The 24,992-nt window shown below is 39.8% G+C and overlaps 1 pseudogene; it reads left to right on the top strand.

The window, feature by feature from the left end:
* Positions 1–19,698: 19,698 nt before the first annotated feature.
* LOC114508221 lies at positions 19,699–21,014 on the top strand (annotated as a pseudogene).
* The last annotated feature ends 3,978 nt before the right edge of the window (positions 21,015–24,992 follow it).

Genomic DNA, 24,992 nt, shown 5'->3' with positions numbered 1-24,992 from the left:
GCAGAGGCAGGAAAGATAGATAACTAGCTCTACAATCTTTCATTCATTTAGCCACCCAGCATTGACTAAGTTCTACCATGTGTTGGGCACCATGGGTCTACAAACATGCTCTGAAGGAGGGAATTAGACAGTTTAGTTATACAGAGAATGACAGTATCTGGCAGATAATCATCTGAGTGAAAAGATAACCTGGAAAAAAATATTTGTGACCTATATATCAGAAAAGTGTTAATTTTACCAAAAAGAGTCCCTACAAATCAATAAGAAGAACAAAATAATTCAATAGAAAAATAAAGATGTAACTTTTTCAAGAGGCAGTTCACTAAAGAAGAAACACAAATAGCTAGTGAACAAAATAGCTGGTAAAAAAATGTTCAACATCACTGATAATTTTTAAAAATGAAAGAAGACCCCATTTTCACCTCACAAAATGGCAACAGCTAAAAAGGATTAATTACATCCAATGCTGGCACAGATGGAGGGGGAAAAAAGCATTCTTTTTTTTGTTTTGTTTTGTTTTGTTTTTTGTTTTTTGTTTTTTAATATATTTTATTGATTATGCTATTACAGTTGTCCCATTTCCCCCCTTCTCTCCCCTCCACCCCGTACCCCCCCTCCCACCCGCATTTCCCCCTTTAGTTCATGTCCATGAGTTCTTTAGTTTCTACATTTCCCATACTATTCTTGCCCTCCCCCTATCTATTTTCAACCTACATTCTATGCTACTTATTCTCTATACCTTTTCCCCCTCTCTCCTCCTCCCACCCCCCTGCTGCTAACCCTCCATGTGCCCTCCATTTCTGTGGTTCTGTTCCTGTTCTAATTGTTTACTTAGTTTCTTTTGGTTTTGCTTTAGGTGTAGTTGTTAATGTTTGTGAGTTTGCTGTCCTTTTACTATACATGTCTTTTCTTTATCTTCTTTTCTTAGATAAGTCCCTTTAGCATTTCATAAAATAAGGGCTTGGTGATGATGAACTCCTTTAACTTGACCTTATCTGAGAAGCACTTTATCTGCCCTTCCATTCTAAATGAAAGCTTTGCTGGATAGAGCAATCTGGGTTGTAGGTCCTTGTCTTTCATGACTTGGAATACTTCTTTCCAGCCCCTTCTTGCCTGTAAGGTCTCTTTGGAGAAATCAGCTGACAGTCTGATGGGAACTCCTTTGTAGGTGACTGTCCCCTTACCTCTTGCTGCTTCTAGGATTCTCTCCTTCGTTTTTACCTTGGCTAATGTAATGATGATGTGCCTTGGTGTGTTTCTTCTTGGGTCCAACTTCTTTGGGGCTCTCTGAGCTTCTTGGATTTCTTGGAAGACTGTTCCCTTTGCCAGGTTGGGGAAGTTCTCCTTTATTATTTGTTCAAATATGTGCTCAATCTGTTGCTTTTCCCCTTCCCATTCTGGTACCCCTATAATTCGGATATTGGAACGTTTAAAGGTGTCTTGGATGCTCTTAATCTTTTCCTCAATTTTTTGAATTCTTATTTCATCATGCTTTCTTGCTTGGTTGATTCTATCTTCCTTCTGGTCCACTGTATTGTTTTGAGACTCATATCCCTTCCTTTCACTATTGGCTCTCCTCCGCGTGTCTTCCTGCATCTGTTTTATGGTAATCTGCATTCTTTCATCTAAATTTCGTCCAAAATCAACCAGTTCCGTGAGCTTCCTGATCACCAGTGTTTTGAACTGCGCATCTGATAGATTGGCTAGTTCTTGGTCGCTCAAAAGGATGAGTCCTGGGGGACTGATCTGCTCTGTTGAAAACATAGTTTTTTGTTTTTTGTTTTTTCCCCCTGTCTCTCCCTTTTTTTTTTTTTTTTTCCGGTCTGGTTGCTCTTGTTACAGTGGGGGGCAGAGCCTTAGGTGCTCACCGGGGCTGGGCACCCCAGTCGCTAGATTGTGACGTTATATGTGGGGGCGGGGTGGGGCGGGGCGGGAGAAAACAATGGCGGTAGTTCTGTTCCCCTGGACTCAGACCCCCGTCTGGGCCCCTGGGCCGCGAGCTCTGCCCTGGTCCACAATCGCCACCCCTCTGGGTCTGCCAGCCGCAGCTTGCGTACTCAGGGATCACCGCTGCCCTCTTGCACGCCAGACGGCCCCTGTGCCGATTTCGCGCCAAACCTTCCCCCGACCTCCGCGCGCCACCGACCCGAGCCAGCCCCACGCCCGCCGGCTCGTCTTCTCCTACCAGTCCGGATGAACGCGTCTACTTCAACTTCTTGGCTGCCCGACTTCCATTCAGATAAATCCTCTGCCGGATCTGGGTGTTATTCTGATAGTAAATTATTGTTGTAAATTATTGGTTTTCTAATCTTGGTTGTGCGAGGAGGCACGGTGCGTCCACCTATTCCTCCATCTTGCCGGAAGTCGAAAAAAGCATTCTTATACCCTGTTGATGGCAGTATAAATTGGTGAAACCTTTCTGTAGAGCAATTTGGCAGTGACTATCACAATCTATTGTGAAGTAAAAAAACAAGCTGCAGAATAATGCCTATTGTATTCATTTTTATAGAAAGAAAACAACTACATAGATAGATGTATGTATATACATGCATAAAAGAATACACGCCAAACTATCAATTTTGGAGAGAGCAAGACTTGGAACCAAGAAAGGAGGGGGAGTATACACCATGTATAAGATGGCAGCCACTGCTGGAAAATACTTCCACAGTCACATGAAAGAGGAAGAACTACCCTGAATTCCCTCTCTCCCACCCTTCAATCTCCGGTCCATGCCTCCCATTGACTGAATTTAGCTAGTATCCTGCTGACAAAGGAGCTGGGAAATAGTAGTAGTTTTCAGAAAAAAAGAAGAGAGAATGGGTGTGAGAACAAATATGTTATTGGGTTGTTCATGGAATCAATGAAGGAGATGGAGAACCAGTGTGAAAAACAAGAGAGGCCCTGGCTAGGTAGCTCAGTTGGTTAGAGCATTGTCCCAATAAGCCAAGGTTGTGAGTTCAATCCCTGATCTGGGGCACATGTAAGAATCAACTAATGAACATGTAAGTGGAACAACAAATCAATGTTTCTCTATCTCCCTCTCATTTTTTTTAGATTGATTGATTATGCTATTACAATCATCCCAATTTTCCTCGCTTCACCTCTTTCCACCCCTTTTGCTCCCCACTTCCAGTCATTCCCCACACCATTGTTTGTGGCCATGTCTCTTTCTCTTAAAAAAAAGTCAAAAAATGGTTAAGATGACAAATTTTAAAAAAAAGAAAGAAAAAAGAAAAATGGGGGAAACCTAATTTTTTTAAAAAATAAAGACAAAACAAAGAAAAGAAAACTTAGTAAAAAAGCACAGCAGGGAACTTGGTAAGAATCATCCTGTAAGAGCAAAAGCCAATTAGTCAATAGTAAACCGTAGCTCAGTGGGTTGAGTGTGGGCCTGTGAACCAAAGGTTGCCGGCCCAGTCTAGGGCACATGCCTGGGTTGCGGGCCAGGTACCCAGTAGGGGGGCATATGAGAGGCAACCGCACATTGATGTTTCTCTCCCTTTCTTTCTCCTTCCCTCTCCCTCTCTCTAAAAATAAATAAAATATTTTCAAAAATAGTAAAAAATAATTAATTTTATTTTTTAATTGTATGGGTAGACTGTCCTGGCACTGAGCTGAAAGAGCCCCGTTCCTAGTGATTTATTGAGTTAATATACTGAGGTCTACTATACACCTTGTGCTGCAATGGAAACAAACATTAAATAAAACCTTAGTAATCAAGAACCTTAGGATGAAGACAAATACATAAACAGACAATTACAATGGAGTTAGATAATCTCAGTGAACTCCAGGACAAGACCAACCACTACACTAAACTGTGCCTTTGTGCAAGATAGAAAAATGCACCCTCTGTGTTTGGATGCAATGCCAAGGTGTACAGTTTGGCAAATTGAGTGCAGCGGGATTTCAGCCCTCTTTAGACCCCTCAGCCAGGCACTTTTGTGTGAAGCACAAAGTACACATCCATATACGGCTGCCCCTGCTTGAAGTGGAGACTGGCACCTATGGAAGCAGAGCAGAAGTAGCCTATGGGGATGTGCATCTGTGCAGCAGGAAGACCTCTGAGCCCAGCCTCCTAACTCAGAACGTCATTAAAACCTTAGTGATTTCATTTGATTCTGGTGCTATGACAAGGAGCTGGCAAAAAGAACCCCCGGAAATTTGGAAAGACTCCTTTGGAAAGAAAAATTGGCAGATGGTGTTTACAGTATTGCTTTGATTCTTCCACCAGAGTGAATGCCAGATGTTTTCTTCTGGTTCCCAAGGTAGTATGTGAAATCTAAAAAGCTCCTTTGCCCAAAGATAATGAAACACTGAAATACAGAGTCAAGTGTGGTGAACACATAGGCAAGAAAAGCCGTGCCAGGTCAGCAAAGTTTGGTCTGCTCCTATTGTGAATCTAAGGTTTATTCCTACCATTCTAGTCTTTCTTGTTTATTTGTTTCATAGAGAGAGGGGATAGGAGGGGAAAAGAGAGAGGGGGAAAACATCGATTGATTCATTGATTGATCGATTGATTGGCTGCCTCCAAACTGCAACCCAGGCATGTGCTCAAACCAGGAATCTAACTGGCATCCTTTTACTTTGTGAGACAACATCCAACCAACTGAACCACAACAGTCAGGGCTCTAGTCTTTTCTTAAAGTCCTGTAACAGCATCAATGGATTTATCCAGCCACATGACACAATGATATGCAGCCATTAAAAAGAATGTTATAAAAGGCAAAATTATAGACATTGTAAGTGGTTGCCAGTGGTTGAGGAAGAGGGACAAATAGATGAAGTACAGAGTATTTTTAGGGCAGTAAAACTATTCTTTATGATACTGTAACAGTGAATACATGATATTATGCATTTGTCAAAAATCCATAGAAATGTACAACACAAAGAGTGACCTTAATGTAAACTCTGGACTTTAGATGATAATAATGCATCAATATTAGGTCATCAATTATAACGTTAAATATACTACATTAATACAAGGTGTTACTAACAAGGGAAACTGCAGGGGTAGGGCCTAGGAGAATACAGGAATTCTCTGTACTATCTGCTCAATTTTTTTTCCTGTAAATCTAAACTGTTCTAAAAAATGAAGTCTTAAAAGAAGATGTTATAGAATATGTAAATGTAAAATGATGCTTATATAACATTGCTAAGTTTAAAAACAGTTACTAACAATATACAGAAGATGGTCTCCTTTTTGTAAAATTATACACAACAATAAAATTTTGAATTTGAAATTAGAAAAGTATATGCCAAAATAGTTACACTAGTTAACTCTTTCTGGAAAGATTATGGGCAATTTCTAATTCCTTTTTTTTTTTTGCTTGTTTATTTAAAAATTCTTTTAAGCATTTTTTTATTACACAAAACACATGAATACTTTCTCAGTGTAAATGATTCAAACAATAGGAAGTGAGGACTTCTGGCCAAGATGGAGACATAGGTAGATATGCATTGCTTCCTTGTACAACCAAAAGAAGAACAACAACAATTTAAAAACAAAAAAACAATTAAAACTGCCAAAAAATGAACTGTATGGGAGTCTGACAACCAAGGAGTTAAAGAAGAAATATTCATCCAGACCGGTAGGAGGAGTGGAGATAGGCAGCAGGGGTGGAGAGAACTCGCCACAAGGCAGTGGCTGGAGGACCAGGGCAGGCAAGGCAGCAGATGGTGGACTGTGTGAGGAGGCATCTGGTGGAGCAAGTGGTCCCACATTTGCATGCGGATGAACTAAGAGGAACAACTGGGGAGCAAGACAGACCATGCAACCAAGGGTTCCAGCTCGGGGAAATAAAACCTCAACACCTCTCACTGAAAAAACCTGTGGGAGTTGTGGCAGCAGAAGAAACTCCCAGCCTCACAGGAGAGTTCATTGGAGAGACCCACAGGGTCCTAGAATGTACACAAGCCCACACACCTGGGAATTGGCACTAGCAGGGCCAATTTGCTTGTGGATAGCAGGGGAAGTGACTGAAAGCCTGGGAGAGCTGAGCAAGCAGCACTGTTCCTTTTCAGACCCCTCCCCCACATACAGCACCACAGCACAGCAATGTGGGTTGCCCTGCCCTGGCAAATACCTAAGGCCCCACCCCTTACTAAGTAACTGGTGCACTGAGACAAAAAAAAAAAAATATGACTCAAATGAAAGAACACATTAAAGCTCCAGAAAAAAATACAACTAAGTGATGAAGAATAGCCCACCTCTCAGATGCTTGGTTCATCATCACCAAGCCTTTATTACATGAAATGTTAAAGGGACTTATCTAAGAAAAAGAAGATCAAAAATACAAACAGTAAAATGACAACAAACTCACAACTATCAACAACTGAACCTAAAAAAAAAAAAGAACTAAGCAAACAACTAGAGCAGGAACAGATTCACAGAAATAGAGATCGCATGGAGGATTATCAGCAAGGAAGGGAAGGGGCTGAATGGGGGAAAAGGTACAGAGAATAAGAAACACAATTGGTAAGTACAAAATAGACAGGGGGAGGTTAAGAATAGTATAGAAATGGAGAAGCCAAAGAACTTATATGTACAATCCATGGTATGAACTAAGAGGGGGAATATTGATGGGAGGGGGGTGCAGGGCAGAGGGGCATGAGAGGGGGAAAATGGGACAACTATAATAGCATAATCAATAAAAACATATACTTAAAAAACAATAGGAAGTGTATTTTAGTACATTGAGATATGCTCCCCAGATTTCCACCCTTTTCTTTTTAAAGATTTATTTATTTATTTTTATTAAGAGGAGAAGGGAAGGAGAAAAATAGGGAGAGAAACATTGAGGTGTGAGAGAAACATCAAATGGTTGCCTCTCACACGCCCCCAACTGGGGACCTGGCCCATAACCCAGGCACATGCCCCAACTGGGAATGGAAGCAGTGACTTTTCAATTCACAGGCCAGTACTCAATCCACTGAGCCACACCAGCCAGGGCTTCACCCTTCTTCTTTTTTTTTTTAATTAGGTAAAGATGGCCAATTTAACAATCAAAAGAAATCAAGGTTTAGAAGATGAAGGGGTTGAGTCATGATGCATTGCCCAGTTCCTGGGCCAGAATCAGTTTTCAGACCTAGAATCCAATGACTGAAGGAGCGGCCCATGTCTCCAGGAGGAAGGACCCTGCAACATCATGGCAAGTACATATGGCGATATGATAGCTTCAATCCTTCCACAAAAGCATCCACTACCATTTGGAACAGACATACACAGGGGACAGGGGAATATTATCCAATCAATTGGAGGACTGTTGGACAGAGAGCCTGAGATGAAATTGATACTAGGGGACCCAAAACATCATCAGGGGCCCCCAGTTAGAGTGGTGGCATATGGAGACTAGGTAATAAATGGAGTCCTGGCCTAGGTTCAGTTCACAATTAATCCACTGTGTGCACATACACACCCAGTGGTAATTACCCCAATTCTCAAATGTATACATAAAATTGACATACTTGGTAGTTAACGGAATTGTGACATTAGTCCCATAACCTGTAAAATAAGAGCTATAATAACAGAAAGGCCAAATAGAAGCCTCTGAAACATCCTCTTAAACCAGGCAAAATAGCAATAAAAACATTACCTCTTATGGGAAATGGTGGCGATGAGTGATACTCTTAAATATTTAAAGGGTGTCAGGATAGTGGTCCCTATCATGTTTGCATTTGATTCAGCATGTAACTATTCCTCTTTTGACAAACTGCCCTAGGCCATGGTAGAGATGGAGTGCCTGACCATAAAACATCAAACACACTGACAAAACGACCCATCATGTGCTTGGTTTTGTAAGACCCATCAAATCTTAAAGTCACGTGGGGCCCAGAAGCAATCTGCCACAAGATGGATACGGTACATTCAAGTTTAGGCCCAGATAGGGCCAGATAATACAAATACGCTGCATGAACAGGTTGGCAAGACCTCCAAGTCATTCACTGCTGTTACACTGGCGTCTCTCATTCAGCTTATATCTGCTGTCATATGTGCCTTTAGGACCCAGATAACAGAGGAGTTAGGTTTGGTAGGTGAGTAAAGATCAGGTGTCTGCAGTTGTGGTTCCTTCTGAGGCCTCTTGCATTGGCTTGGAGAGGCTGCTTCCTGGCAGGTCCTCGCACGGTTTCTCCTCTGTGTGTGCACATCTCTGGTGTCTCTGTGTTTCCAAATTTCCTCTCCTTACAACATTAGGTCAGGGTCTACCCTAACAACCTCACTGTAAACGTACTCACCTCTTTTAAAGGTCTATTTCCAAATACAGTCACATTCTGTGGTACTGTGAGTGAGGGCCTCAAACATATGAATTTGTGGGGCAGGGGGACGCAGTTCAGTTCACAATATGTTAATGCATATCTGAGACTCCACTACAGAAGAAGCATTGCACAACCAAGAAAATGACTCGGCCAATTGATAACAGTAAGCCTCTGTCACTGACCACCCCAGAGCAGGAACAGTGGACACATGAAGTAGCCATAGTGGCAGTAATGGAGGCTTTCAGGAGTTCAGCAGCATAGTCCAACAGCACAGGTTCCCACGCACTGAGGCTTCTCTGTTTCCCCCAAATTGCCTATCAAAGCGATTGAATCAATTTAACATGGGAACCCAAAGTGTACAGAGGTATCTCTTTGGCTGTACTCTTAACAACATTTTATTTTTTATTGTTGTTCAAGTACAATTGTCTCCATTTTCACCAACATTTTAAATACCAATCTTTTCAATTTTGTGAGAAAATGATAAGTGGTCTTTAATTGGAGTTAATTTGCATTTCCTTGTGTTGTACATTTCTTTGTAGGGGTTCAGAGCAGGCCTTCCCCAGCCCTGACTGGTGTGGCTCAGTAGGTTGGGTATTGTCCCACAGACCAAAAAGATCCTGATTCAGTTCCCGGTCAGGGCACATACGTGGGTTGAGGACCAGGTTCCGGCTGGGGGTGTGCCAGGGTCAACTGATTGATGTTTCTCTCCCCCTCTTCCTCCCTTCCCCTCTCTGAAAATAAATAAAGTCTTTTAAAAAATAAAAAAAGAACATCCCTCCCCAAAATGTGCCAAAGAAAATGTACCACTTTTGCGTGTGAATTATTTGGAGCTGAAGGTAATCAAGTCCCTGTGGGCTCCAGAGAAACTTTATCATTCCCTTGAAGAATTTAAATTGAGGGCCTTGTCCAATTTAAGAAATGTACACCCCTACAAAGAAATGTACAACACAAGGAAATGCAAATTAAACTCCAATTAAAGACCACTTATCATTCTTCTCACAAAACTGAAAAGATTGGTAATTTAAAATGTTGGTGAAAATGGAGACAATTGTACTTGAACAACAATAAAAATTTGGTATAAGAGTTATAACCAGAATAACCTTTTTGTTTTTTAAAGATTTTACTTATTTATTTTAGAGAGAGGGGGGAGGGGAGGGAGGAAGGAGAAGAGAGGAGAGAAACATCAACATGAATCAGTTGCCTCCCATACAAATGCCATGACCACCCCACGAACCTGCAAACCAGGCATGTGCTCTGACCAGGAATCAAACCAGCGACCTTTCACTTTGTGGGACGAAACCCAACCAACTGAGCCACACCAGTCAGGCCCAGAACTATCTTTTTTATAAATCTATCTACATGGCAGGGCAAAACTAGTAAACTTACTGAACATCTTGCTCTTCTTATCATCCTGCAATGACTTTTTCTCCCTTCTGAAGACCCAAGGCTTCTTACCTCATTCTAACTCAAATGTCATATACAACTCATTTTTCTCTCTTTCTGTCTTTGAACCTCTCATGTGTGTGGGGCTCCTGTAAGAAGGTATGCTATTAAATTTGGTTATTTTAACCTGTCTCATGTTGATTTCATTATTAGCCAGCTGAAAAAAAACTTTAAAGGGAGAGGAAAGTTCTTCTGCCCCCACTCTTGTATTTATGAACAATTTGTGAATTGCTTGCTATTATTCCTGCCCATTTTACTACTGGGTTGTTTCCTTTTTTCTCATGTATTTGTAAGAGCTGTCATATATTCTATGCATTAATTGTCTGTTAAATGTATTAGAAATATCATTTGTCATTTAAGTTTTGTGATATGTTTTTCCCTTTTTTTCACTCCAATGCAATTAAATGGATGAATTAAAGATAATCAAAAAAGAGATTATAAGTTTCCATAAGTGGAATAAATGTTACTGGACTTGCCTTCTGATGATAAACAATTAGAAGACTGGATAAAATATATGAAACAACTGTTTTCAGATATTGGAGTAATGGGCCGTGTAGAACTATGAACGCTGAAAGAAAAAAAAAGATAAGATCAACAACACTTTGGATTTCTACCTAGAGTCACTTTCCATACTTCAGCTCAGGGGAACCCTAGCAGAACACAGCAGTTTTGTTGAGTTGAGGAAGCAGAGAGCAACTCTGAGGAGACTGAGACAGCTGCAAAGCAGAATGCCAGAGAAGACAGAGCTACATGGGAAAAAAAGAACCAGAAATATGCATAGGGGTCCTATTGAGTCTGAGGCCGAGTACTAAGCCACATGTGAATAGGGTGAAACTCTGTAAGACTGGTGAAAGAACATGTCAAAGATAAACAAAGCTGGACACTAGTTAAAGTGGTAAAGACACATTTTAATTGGTAATATATTACTGCAATAAAGAAGAGAGTCCAAGATGAACCATACTTAGCTTTGATTGATACAGAGGTGATGGAGCATATTAAAGAGAGAATGAGGGAGTGAGTAAGCAGGGGGAAGAAGGGGGCCTGAGCAGAGTCCGGGAATTGAAAAATTACAAAAGGTTTGGTCAGAGTAAATGCCAATTAAGCCAACTCTGCCTTTTAGCTGGCAATGATCTAAGTTAGGATTCTATCTTTCCACAGAGACTGAAAGAGGAAGCCCTATCCTTGCTGATGATTACGTTTCTAAGAAATCGCTTTCAGGTCCTTGAGAAAGACACTTTGGAATTATAAGAGATATGGGTCAATCTCAAAGGGACAGAAGAAAGATTCAAAATTGTAAGCCCTTTTTAGTAAATCCTCTAGGAAATGGTAGTTAGGGGCCTATTGTCAGGTGTTCAATAGAACAAATAATAGATTCTTTTGGCAGCCTTGAGCTCTCTCAGGCAAGTGCTTTAAAGCGAGTTAGGTGGCATTATCCTAGGAATGCAGCCTTGAGCTGTTAGAAACCATGTTAGTGTTGAAGACTTTTGAAGAGATTTTTATTTATTTTTAGAGAGGGAAGAGAGGGAGAGAAACATTGATGTGAGAAAGAAACATTGATTGGTTGCCTCTCCTGCGCATCCCGACCAGGGACAAACCCACAACCCAGGCATGCACCTTGACACACTTTGTGGGTCAATGGGTCAACCAACTGAGCCACACTGGTCAGGGCAGTGTTCAAGACTTTTAATGTGAGGGAAGGAGGCTGGACAAAATAATTTTTGCTGAGACTCCATATTTAAATACATTAAAACTAATGGAAGGAAAAAAAGTGTTTAAGGAACAGTATAGGTCGGTGCATTTTAATAGAGTTAGCCCTATGAGCTCAAACAGACAAAAAAAAATAGATGCAAAATCTAAACGGTACCAAATTATAACAGTTATTATCTTAGATTTATTTAATATTTATTTTATTTTATTTTACTTCAGCATGCCTGGATTGAGCATGTCTGGGTTGCAGGCCAGGTCCCCAGTTGGGGGTGTTCAAGAGGCAACCAATATCTCTTGCACATTAATGTTTCTCTCCCTCTCTCTCTCCCTTCCCCTCTCTCTAAAAGTAAGTAAATAAAAATGTTTTTAAAAAGATGTTGATAAGAAAAACTGGCAACTTTCTTCATTTTCTACTCCTCTTGGTTCATGTTTAGCTCTATTTTATTTCTTCCCCATATTCTTGGGACAGTAGGAAGGAATGATGAAATAAAGTTCAAGAAAAATTGCTGCTCAGTGGCAGAAAAAAATGGAATCTGGAAAATCCAATTTTGTTCATGATATTTCATTATAGGGAATACATTATTTTAACCAGATCAATATAATATGATTACTAAAATTGTTCTAGCATGTCATTAACCTGCATTTAAGTATAGAAAAAAAGATTCCCATGTTCACCCTGATGACTCAGGCTTCAGCTTAAGTCAGGTCTGCAAAAAGGAGATAAAGATGCAAATGTCATCACGAAGGAGGGAAAATACTCCTTCAGCTAAAGTAGATTTCCACCCAGATGCAGTACTTGGATATTGATTGGTGGTCAAGAGTGGGCTGATGTCAAATGGTACTCTGATGTTTGCCAGTCCCCAGGGTATCAGGGAACAGTTGGGAAGAGAGGAGTTCTGCCTAGACCTCCATGTCCCAGCCCTACTCTCTGACAAAAATTATCCCATTAGCCACGTGGTAAGGGATGGGAAGTGGAAGGCTAGAGAAAGGGAGAACTAGCCAGATTAGCACGTGGTTCCTTCATCAGAACAGGGACTCATGAGTCAAAGTGAGGCACAGGTGGTCTTCTGAAACCAGAAAAGCCAGCATCTGTGCTGCCTGTCACTACCAGAACCAATAAGTGGAGTCAAGGATTGAATCTTCATGAATGCTTTATTCAGATGGCCAGAGATTTGAGAGAAGGTTAGCAAGTTATTGTACCCTAAGAGACCACCGTCTTACATTTTCATTTCAAGCCAATGTTTTTTTATAAGGAGAAAAAAAAGTGTAGGTAAGGGTTTTGGAATCCAGGGGAGAAAAGGGGTTAATCAGATAAAAAGCTGCATTCAGCAATTATTTCCTAGCAATTTTTTCATCTGCTGACTGGGTGGTTCTTTATCTGTGTCTGGACAGCAGACCTCTCTTCCTGGAACACATGGCTCAAATGCCACCTTGACTGCTTGCAGTCCTCCTGGGTGCACAGAAGTGTGAATATTGCTGTGATCTCCTGGAGTCAAGGTGAGTCATACCTTCAGTTCCTGAAACAATAGCTTTTTATCTGACTAAATCACTAATAGCTTAATTAACTATAACTTAAAACTAAAAATTTTCCAACTCTGAGTTCCCCCATTACTTCCAAGTAATTAGAAAAATCCTCAGCACTTTTAATCCCTGTACGGCCAGACTGAAAAAAAAAAAGAAGAAAGAAAGAAAGAAAGAAAGAAAGAAAGAAAGAAAGAAAGAAAGAAAGAAAGAAAGAAAGAAAGAAAGAAAGAAAGGAGGAAAGAAAGAAAGAAAAGGGAAGAAAAGAAAAGAAGAGAAAAGAAGAGAAGAGAAGAGGAGAGGAGAGGAAAGAAAGGGAGGGAATGACATGGAAGATATGAAAGGTCCTTGCTTGGGCAAAGTGCTACATCTTGACATTCCTTCCCAGATACACTAGGGTTGCTCATCTCCCTCTTTTACAATTTCCTGAATCAGGTTTCATACTTTGCCTCTGTCTCTGGTCCCTACCCCCTCCCATCTCTCTCACATATTAAGGAGAATTTACTGAAATATGATCTATTGGCTGCTGCCAGAAATTTTTCTCCTATGGGTTCTTGCTGATTATTTCAGCTGAATTCCCATTAACAGTAGAAAAACTCCACTATTAACATACTCAGTAATGTTAAAACTTGACCTGGGAGCATGGAATAGTAATTATTGCTTGATTTTTGACCCCATCCTTAAGTAGTTGTGAAGGGTGAGAGAACCGTTTGTCACTAGCACTGACTGTACACTCATAGCAACAGCTGTGCAAGATCAGGTGTAAGAGATACCCCTTGGCTCTGACCAAGGAGAGTGGCTTTACAAAGCAACAGAGGGATAAATGACTTACCAGAGCCACCTGTGCCTAGAATGACTTCCTAGAGTGTGATGGGGCTTTGTATTGATCTCCCCACTGCAGAGGGTAAAATGTCCCTAACAGTGTAATGTAAGGGAAAAACTGTTGGATTGGGTAATAATTGATATGGTTTTCATTCTGCCTCTGCCAGTAATTTGCTACATGGCTTTTGTAAGTTGCTTTACCTCTCTGAGTCTCAAATTCCTCCTCTGGAGAATGAGGATAGTACTGTCTGTTTCTCAGGGTTTTTGAAAGGTTCCAGCAGAACAGTGCTATGATAGAGTTTTTAAGAAGCACAAAGGGTTATAAAATAGAATAGAGTATGAGGTTCCCAGACAGAGACTTCTATCTCTTGGTTCTGTTTTCCTCAGTGTTGATTTTATTCTTAGATAGGCTCGCTCCATGGTATGGCAAATTGATATCAGCAGCTCCAGCCTTACATTCTCCTAACATAGTAACCCCAGTATTTTGAAAGCCTTTTTTTTTCTAATACTTCCAGTTTTCACTAGGACTAGATTACAAACTATATTACGATTCAACCCTAGTCAAATGGCTGGGAGAGCTTCAGGTCTAACCACATGAGTTATAATTAATAGTAAAATTAGGTTCTGTTACCAAATGCATGGATACTAGAAAGACCAAAACAATATTACAATACCCTGTAAGGTAATGTAGAGAAATTAGAAGTTTGTTTTTTTAAAGATTTTTTTGTTTATTTTTGGAGAAAGGGGAAGGGAGGGAGAAAGAGAGGAAGAGAAGCATTGATCAGTTGCCTCTCGCACACCCTCAACCAGGGACCTGGCCTGCAATCCAGGCGTGTGCCCTGACCAGGAATCAAACTGGTTACTTTTAGGTTTGTGGAACAAGGCTCAACCCACTGAGCCACATCAGTCAGGGCAAGAAATTAGAAGTTTTGATGAAAGGGGGGAACATAAGGCATTTGTGATTGCCACATTGAAGACTTCCTCGAAATGCCCTTTTACGGAAAGAGAGAAGGCTGCCTAGGAACAATACCGCTCCTCTATTCCCTACAAATCCTATTGTACACAGGAAACAATACCCTCTGCCCACAGTGACCAAAGGCATGTGCCTGTCCACTGCTTGGCCAGATGCCTACTGCCTCACTGTGATCTGGGGAGAGCCTCTGAGGGAAGACATGGTTTCCCTCCTTAGGGCTATTTCACTGGTGTCTGGATTAAGCAGGAAAAACACAAAAGATGCAAGTTTGTTAACATATCTGGAGCTAAAAATCTGGAACCAGTGAGATATGGAGAAGTGTGTGCATAGGTACACATACACATAACTACAGAAAATGAATGATGGATTAGAAGAGAAGTGGGGAAGGAAAAAAGAGAAGACAGAATTTGGCTTTCTACATAGGTTTCATTCTTATTGCCTTTCTTCTCTTATTATACTGCTTTTATTAGTTAGGATATTGACTAGACAGTGACAAAAGTATCAGTGGCTTAATCAAAGTAGTTCTGTTTCTCTTCCAGGTAAAAGTCTGAACTGATAGACCATGCAGGACTGGTCAGGGCTTTGTTCCCTAGAATTCAGTTCTGTCCAACTTGTCACTCCACTCATGATATTACACTCCAGCCACAGAGTCAAAGTTGACTCACTATTACTACACTGCAAAGAGGAAGAGAAAGCCAAGCTGCTTCCTATAAAAGGTGTGACCTGAGAATTGCCAACAACATTTCTACTCACTTTCCTTTGGATAGCCAGAATATAGTCACATTGTCATACATAGCTGCAAAAGAGGTTGAAAATGTACTATAACCGACTGACAAGCACCTGGCTAAACCTAGGAGAATTCATTACTTGATTCCGGACAGATGGGTATATTGCAATCACTCTCCTTCACCCTTCCAATTAAAGTCAGCTTCTACCCATTCTCCCTTGAAACTCTGCATCCATCAAAAATTAGCTTCTGTGATCTTTTTTAAGAGGCCATTCAAAGAAAGAAAGAAAGAAAGAAAGAAAGAAAGAAAGAAAGAAAGAAAGAAAGAAAGAAAGAGAAGCTATTCCTTAACCTCTTCCTTGGTTAAGGAAGCGGTTAACCTCCATGGTCCTTTGAACACTTTTTTTTAAAAAAATGGACTTGAGAGAGAGAAATATTGATTTGTTGTTGCACTCATTTATGCATTTATTGGTTGATCTTGTATGTGCCCTAACTGGAGATAGAACTCATGACCTTGGCATATCAGGATGATGCTCTAACCAAGCTATCCAGCCAGGCCCTTTTTCCAAATTCTTATGGCCCTTAGACTGGTATTTTAGTTAGTGGGTTACTAGCCTACAAATTCCTTCAGGGCAGGAATAAAGTCCAAGTCAGATCTCTGCTGTCTACCACACCTATCACATAGTAGGGCCCCAAAAATAATTGCTGATTTAGTGAACATTCTTCTGTTTTCTGAACTTTTGAGGGTAAGTTGGAAATACGACTATAATGTTGGAAAATTATAAACCCCTAAATGGACTTCTCCTACATACCTACATTTTTAAATTATAGTTTAACAGAGACATTCTTAAACACCTGGAGGGTGGGAAGGAAGGAAGGAAGGAAGGAAGGAAGGAAGGAAGGAAGGAAGGAAGGAAGGAAGGAAGGAAGAAAAGCATCAGAAAAGAAAAAAATAAAACAAAACTCCAGGTCTTTGCCCTGATCTATGTCGGATCACTCCTTCCATACTTAGTAAAGCTGTTTACAACTCTACCTTGACCTCTACTTCACTTGTGCTCTGAGCCTAAACATCAGCCAAAGGTGAAAGCTTATGGTCTTAGTTCTCTAAGTATGTGTCCTTCCTTTCCCATGTATGCAGCTTTCTAGACTATCTGGTATACACAAAAACCTTTCAAAGCCTTTATTCCCCCCAAAAATCTCACTTTCTAGAATTTCCTCTCAGGCTTTTGGTGCATCTATTGTTTGCTGCGATGTTTTGTTTTGTTTTGCCTAGAGAAGAGCAATTTGTTCATTTGTCTTTCAATGTTTTTAGGAAAAGCCCTCTTATATAGTCCCTCTGCCCTGATAGGGTTCCAAGTTAGGTGAAAAAAAGGGAAGCCCTTTGCATCAGTTCTTAAGAAAAACTCCAGTCATGTCAAAAAGAGAAACTCTATTCCTTTGGAACAAGGTCTTCCAGAAGCAGGTATCCACACTGAAAACATGGGTTGCCCTCTTTTTTCTTTTTCTTTTTAGCATATGAGACTGTTTACTTTATTTTTAAGGCAGTATTTATTTTATTTTTATTTATTTTTCTATTATAGTTTACATTCAATAGTATTCTGTGTTAGTTTCAGATGTACATCCTAGTAGTTAGAAAATTAATTACTTTAGTCCTGGCTGGTGTGGCCAAGTGGATTGAGCACCAGCCTGTGAACTAAAGGGTCACTGGTTCGATTCTCAGTCAGGGCACATGCCTGGGTTGTGAGCCAGGTCTCCAGTTGGGGGTGTGTGAGAGGCAACCACACATTGAGGTTCCTCTTCCTCTCTTTCTCCCTTCCCTCCCCTCTCTCTAAAAATACATAAATAAAATCTTTTTTAAAATTAAAAAATAAAAAAGAAGCCCTGGCTGGCATAGCTCAGTGGATTGAGTGCGGGCTGCAAAGTGTCGCAGGTTTGATTCCCAGTCAGGGCACATGCCTAGGTTGCAGGCCATGACCCCCAGCAACCGCACATTGATGTTTCTCTCTGTCTTTCTTTCTCCCTCCCTTCCCTCTCTAAAAGTAAATAAATAAAATCTTAAAAAAAAAGAAAGAAAATTACTTATGTTAGCCCTGGCTGAGTAGCTTAGTTGGTTAGAGCATCATCCCAATATACCACGGTTGTATGTTCAATCCCCAGTCAGAGCACATACAAGAATCAACCAATGAATGCATAAATAAGTGGAACAACAAATCCAATGTTTCTCTCTCTCTCTTTCTCTCTTCCTCTCTCTAAAACCAATCAATAAATACAGCTTTTTTAAAAAGATAAAAAAAATTATGTACTTTACAGAGTAGTCCCCTCAATGTTTCAAGTACCCACCTGGCCTCATACATAGTTTTCATGATATTATTGGCTATATTCCTTATGTTGTAAGCTGCATCTCTATGACTATTCTGTAACCACTAATTTGTACTTCTTAATCCCTTCACCTTTTCTACCCAGGCCCCAACCCCTATCCCCTCTGACAACTGTCAGTCTGTTCTCCGTTATCTATGAGTCTGTTTCTACTTTGTTTATTTTCTTTTTTAGGTTCCACATATAAGTGAAATAATTTGGTATTTGTCTTTCTCTGTCTAATTCATTTTGTTAAGTATAATACTCTCTAGATCCATCCATGCTGTTGCAAAAGATAAAACTTCATTATTTTTTATGGCCAAGTAGTATTTCACTGTGTATATGTACCACAGGTTTTTTATACACTCATCTATTTATGGGTGCTTGGGTTGCTTCCATATCTTGGCTATTTGTAAATAATGCATCAGTGAACATAGAGGTGCATATATTCTTTCAGGATAGGTGGCCATCTTTAAGATTGCTTTGACCAAGTGAAGACAGTGGAACAAGGGTAAGTAAAAACAACACAAAAATTTCCTATTTGTTTCAGTGACCTTTCTCCTGGTTAAACATTCACTTGGTTGCTGTAAACTTTTGACTAGCTCCCAGAGTTCTGGTAAGGTTGAAACTGTTTTTGCCAGGTTTTTTCAGTGTTTCTGAGGAGGCACGGGCCTCATACACTGCCATTTTCACTGATGCCATTCCTGTCTTCCATGCCTTTTTACTATACTTTATCTCTTTGTGTTATTCTCTGGGTGACTTTCTTAGAATCATCTTCTAATTCATTAATTCTCTTTGTGTCCATTTAAGACAGTGTATCTTGTTAATTGAGATTTTTCCTCCCCAATAACTATACTTTTCCAGTAGGAAATCCATCTCAGGATTCCTGATTGATTCATTTACTTTTATTTTTTAACTTTCCATTTTGAAATAATTCTTTTAGAGAAAGAGAGGAAGGGGGAGAAAGGGAAAGAGAGAGATCAATTCGTTGTTCCACCTATTTATGCATTCATTGGTTGGTTCTTTTATGTGCCATGACTGGGGATCAAACCTGCAACCTTGGTGTACTGAGACAATGCTATAACAATTTTTAAATAAATTTAGATTTACAGAAGTTACAAAATAGTATAGAAAGTATATTCTTTACCCCACTTGTCCTAATTATATAACCATGGTATATTTATCAAAACAAGAAACTATTTGATACAATGCTATTAAATTTTATTCAGATTTCTCCAATTTTTCCACTAATGTCTTTTTTTATGTTCAGAATCCAGTCCATGATACCATATTACTTCCTGATGTCAAGTTTCCTTAGACTTGCTTCAGTCTGTGACAGTTTCTCAGTCTTTCTTTGTCTCTTATAACCTTGACACTTTTGAAGAGTATTGGGCAAGTATGTTGTAGAATTCCCTCAGTTTAGGTTTTCCTGATATTTTCTCACTATTATACTAGAGATATAAATTTTAGGGAAGAATTCTATAGAGATTAAGGACCCTCCTCATCACATCACATCAGGAAGTATTAATATCAATGCGAATTAATACTATTGAAGTTAACCTTGATCAGTTGGTTAAAGTGTATCTGCTAGGTTTCTCTACTCTAAAGGTTACTATTTTTCTCTTCCCATACTCTATCCATTAGAAGTCAATCACTAAGTCCAGCCTACATTTTAAAAAAAGGAAATTAAGGTAAACTCTGGTAGCTCAGTTGGCTAGAGTGTCATTCTGATACACCAAAGTTTCAGGTTCTATCACAAGTCAGGGCACATATGTGAATAAACTAATGAATGTATAAATAAGTGGAACAACAAGTCAATATTTCTCTCTCAAATCAATAAATAAAAATTTAAAAAATTTATAATAAAAACATTGTTATCCATTAGGTAATGAAAAAGTGACTGGTGAGTCTAAGAGTTCTGATATGAAGGCAGCTGAAGAATTTTTGGAAACTCTAGATGTGCTGATTGTGGAGGAAAATTACTTGCCAGAACAAATATTCAGTATGGATGAAGCCTCCATATGCTGGAGACAGATTCTGAAAGGACTTTCATCTATTAAGGAGGCCAAGTCCAAGCCAGGTTTCAAGGCTTCTAAGGACAGGACAACAGTCTTGCTTGGGGGCAGTGTTGCAGGCTACAAATTGAAACTCTTTGTGACCTGGCACAGTGAGAACCCCAGGGCCTTCAAGCGTATTATCAGTAAGCACACGCTGCCAGTATACTACAGGAACAGTAAGGAGTCATGGATGACCAAGCTTCTCTTCTAAGACGCTCTTCTGAATTGCTGTGCCCGTGAAACAGAGATGTACTATTTGGAAAATAACATACCTTTCAAGATTTTGCATATCGTTGGTAATGCTTTTGGACATTCTCCTTTTATTGGTGATCTTTACCTCAGAATCAAAGTGGTGGTTTTCCCTCCAAATTCCACTCTTTGATCCAATCAATGGGTAAAGGAGTTAAAGCAGCTTTTAAAGCCTCCCCCCTGAGGAGAACTTTTGTCTGGGCTATTGCTGAAACTGAGGAAGACACTGATGCAATTCTGGGAGGATAACAACATCTATGACTGCATCAAGAACTTTGCTTGAGACATTTCCTCTTCCCAAAAGTGACCACAGGTGATCTCTGAAGATGGTTTGCTATTCACTTGACCCAGAAAACCCCACAAAATCATGCAAACCAAGAGGTTCAAATCTTCATGTTTACTTTTAAGAACACTTGTGAAAATGCCCAGGCCATCAAGGGTATGTGTATTTGAAAAGCCACCAAGTATCTGAAAGATGTCACTTTAAAGAAGCAATGTGTCCCATTCTATCGATACAGTGGTGGAGTTGGTAGGTGTGCCCAGGCCAAACAGTGGGGCTGGACACAGGGTCGGTGGCCCAAAAAGAGTGCTGAGTTTTTGCCACATGTGCTTAAAAATGCAGAGAGTAATGCTGAACCCAAGGATTTAGATATAGATTCTCTGGTCATATACTTCAGGTGAACAAAGCTCCCAAGATGCAAGGTAGAACTTACAGAGCTCATGGGGGGATTAACCCATACATGAGCTCTCTGTGCCACATTGAGATGATCCTTACTGAAAAAGAGCAGACTGTTCCTGAACTAGAAGAGGAGGTTGCACAGAAGAAAAAGATATCCCAGAAGAAACTGAAGAAACAAAAGCTTATGGCCCAGGAGTAAATTCAGCATAAAATAAATACTAATAAAAGTAAAAAAAAAAAGAACCTTGTTTGTGTTTGGGGTGGTGTCGCCAACAAGTGTGTGAATGACATCTGGAAGAAGTCACTCAAGAGGTTCATCTGTGATTTCAAAGGATATGTGAAGCATGAGGAGGTTGCAAAAACCAACAAGGCTGTTGGAAATGGAAAGGCTGTTGACATGGAAAACAACTCCTCTAGTGAGGAGTTCCTAGAGGTGGTCCCTGAGGAATTGACTAATGAGGAGTTGTTGGAACCGGAACAGGAACACATAGCTGAAGAATAAATAAGCAGAAAGGAAATCGCGGGAGAAGAAAAGAAGAACCCCCAAGAAAATTCACAGTAGAGCATTTAGTAAAAACTTTTGCATACCTTATAAAGCTCCTTAAAAAATTGAAAATATGGACTCCAACACAGCAAGGTTTTCATTCATAAGAATGTTTATGCTATGTTATCTGCTTACATACAAATCGGTGATGGAGAAAGAAACAAACCAGGCAAACCCACAGGGACATATTCCTGAGAAGAGTGACACTCCTCAAGCAGAGCCTGAGCCAGGTCCTTCAGGAGGTGTTCCAGAAGTCAGCATTGTTACCATAGGAGATGACAGCCCCGCGGGTGTCATTGCCCCTGAAGGCCTTCTAGTGGGACAAGCTGTGGAGGTGGGAGACAGTGATGTTGATGCTCCTGATCCTGTGTAGGCCTCGGCTAATGTGTGTTTTGTGTCTTAGTTTTTAACAAAAGACTTTAAAAAGTAAAAAAATAACATTAAAATGTTTAAATAGGGAAAAACATAGAATAAGGATATATAAAAATACTTTTGTATAGCTGTACAATATATTTGTGCTAAGTGTTATGACAAGAAAATGGAAAAGTTAAAAACTTGAAAAGTTTATAAAGTTAAAAATTTATAATAAAACTAAGTTTATTTTGCCCTGGCTGGCGTAGCTCAGTGGATTGAGTGCGGGCTGTGAACCAAAGTGTCGCAGGTTCAATTCCCAGCCAGGGCACATGCCTGGGTTGGAGGCCATAACCCCCAGCAACCGCACATTGATGTTTCTCTATCTCCCTCCCTTTCCTCTCTAAAAATAAATAAATAAAATCTTTTTTAAAAACCTAAGTTTATTTTATAATTGAAGAAAGAAAATGTTTTATTTTACTATTTTAATTATTACTATTATTATTTTTAGGGAGAGGGGAAGGGAGGGAGAAAGAGAGGGACAGAAACATCAATCAGTTGCTTCTCATATGTGCCCTGACCAGGGACTGAATCCACAACCTAGGCATGTGCCCTGACTGGGAATTGAACCAGCAACCTTTTGCTTTGCAGGATGACATCCAACGAACTAAGCCACCCCAATCGGGGCAAAAGAAAAAATGTTAAATAAATTGAGTATAGCCTAAGTGTACAGTGTTTATAAATTCTACAATAATGTCCTAGGCCTTTACATTCACTCACTGACTCATCCAGAGCAACTTCCAGTCCTGCAAGCACTGTATATAAGTGTACCATTTTTTAATTTTTTATACCATTTTGGGGGGGTTGGCCAAAAAGTCCATTTAGTTTTTCTCCCATCTTCAATATTAAAATGTCTACACAAAAACTCATCAATTTTGGTTAAGTTTTTTAAATGCATGCTGATATGACAGCCATCACAATACAATTTAACAAAATTGTTTCAAATGATGTTAAAGACAACTAAGTGCTACTACAACCATCTTACACACAAAAAAGGAACTAATGTTTTGGCCAACCCAATACTATACCTTTTATATGATTAGTTTAGATACACAAATATCATTTGTTGCAATTGCTTACAGTATGTAGTACTTTAATATGCTGTACAGGTTTTTCACTAGGAGCAATAGGCAATTCAATATGACCTAGGAATGTAGTAGGCTATACCATCTAGGTTTGTGTAAGTATAACTATTACATTCACAAAACTATAAAATCACCTAGTGATGCATTTCTCAGAACATATCTGTCATTAAGTGGCCATGACTGAACTTAAGTATTCTTACATAAACTGTACAAATCTTAAATGTATAGCTTGATGAAGTTTTACGTATCTGTACACTAGTATAATCACCACAAAGATCAAGATATAGAAATTTCAACCCTGGCTGGGTAGCTCAGTTGGTTAGAATGTCATCCTGGTACACCAAGGTTGCAGGTTCCATCCCTGGTCAGGGCATATACAAAATGCAACCAATGAATGCATAAACAAGTGGAACAACAATTCAATCTCTCTTCTCTCCCCTTCTTCTCTCTGTCTAAACTCAATAAAATGTATTCCCAGCACACCAGAAGCCTCCCCGGCTTTGCCTCTCACTAACCACCAAGGTAATGACTATTTTGACTTCTATTACTGTAATACTGTGATACAATAAGAAACATATATATATTTGGTCTTTGTCCCTGATTCCTGGCACAAGAGCTCCTAAAACTCTTGTAATTTCCTTAGTGATAATGCTGACAGGAGCGTCTTTTGTTATTTATAATACATCCCTTTCAACAAAACTGAATTCATATTAATGAAGTGACTCGATGTAGGCCCCTAATAGCTTCCAAATGGGTTGCCAGAGGAACCACCCATGTGATTTGAGGGTTGGAACTTTCAGCCTCAGCACCCAACCTCTGGGAAGTGGAGAAAAACTGGGGATTGAATTAATTACCAGTGGCTAATGATTTAATCAATTGTGGCTGTATAACGGAACCTCCATATAAACCCCAAACTATGCAGTATGGCAAGCTTCAGAATTGGTGGATGTATCTATGTGCCAAGAAGGTGGTACATGCTAAACTCCAATGGGACAGAAAGTCTGTTCTCAGGACCCTCTGGATTCACCCTATGTATCTCAACCTGGCTATTCACTTGTATCCTTTATAACCAAGCAGTAATGATAAGTAGAATATTTCCCTGAGTTTTGTGAGCCATTATAGCAAATTATTGAAACTGATGAGGAGGTCATGGGAACACCAATTTACTTTTTCTACTATTGGTTAACATTTGAACTATTTCCAATATAGGACTATTATAAATAAAACTGCTTTAAATATTCTTATAAGTGCTTTGTGGTGGCTATAAACACCCATTTCTGTTGAGCTTATCACCAGAAGTAGGACTGCTGGACAAAAAGGTACACATTTAGTTTTAGTAGGTAGTGCCACAGATCTTTTCCAAATTGTGCCAATTTACATGCCCACTAACAATAAATACAAGTTCCAGTCATTCTACCTCCTCCCTAATATTTGGTATTACCAGTCCTTTATTATTATTATTATTATTATTAATTAATGATAAAATGCTTTTAATCTGGATACTTGCATAACTTAAAGTTGTATACTGACAGCACAAAGCTCTCAAAATGTATTACCAATTTGTTCTGAGTCAGGGCAAAGTATCACTATGATTGTTCCCAATTTACAGACATGGCAAGAGACATCAAAATTTCAGTCTTTTAAAACAAATTGTAACCCTGATCGATATGGCTCAGGTGGTTGGGCGTTATCCTGCAAAGTGAAAGGTTGATGGTTCGATTCCTGGTATGGGCACATGCCTGGGTTGGGGGTTCAGTCCCTGGTAGGGGCACATACAAGAGGCAACCAATCAATGTTTCTCTTTCACATCGATGTTTCTCACTTTCTTTCTCTTTCCCTTCCTCTCTCTAAAAATAAATAAAATATTTAAAAGCAACTGTGAACTTTTAAACTTCCAAATGAATCTGCACTTTATCTCCACAGAAATGGTGAGCTCTGCTGTGAGGTGCACTTAGAGATAGTTCTTGGGGTGTCAAGAGGAAGTTGAGGATGAGTCTGCAGCCTCTGATATGGGTAGAGGAGACCAGAATCCAAGCACAGCCCAACATGACTTTGAGATTCTTAAAGGAATTCCAGACTCTTGTTCAATGGACTACTGGGTCATCCAGGGCATTGTGAGGCAAGACAGAACTGGAACAACAGGCTCAGAAAAGGATAATGAGTCAC

This window comes from Phyllostomus discolor, chromosome 3, assembly GCF_004126475.2.
Source record: "Phyllostomus discolor isolate MPI-MPIP mPhyDis1 chromosome 3, mPhyDis1.pri.v3, whole genome shotgun sequence".
In the NCBI taxonomy this organism is placed as follows: Eukaryota; Metazoa; Chordata; class Mammalia; order Chiroptera; family Phyllostomidae; genus Phyllostomus; species Phyllostomus discolor.
This window is presented reverse-complemented; position numbering and strand designations above follow the sequence as displayed.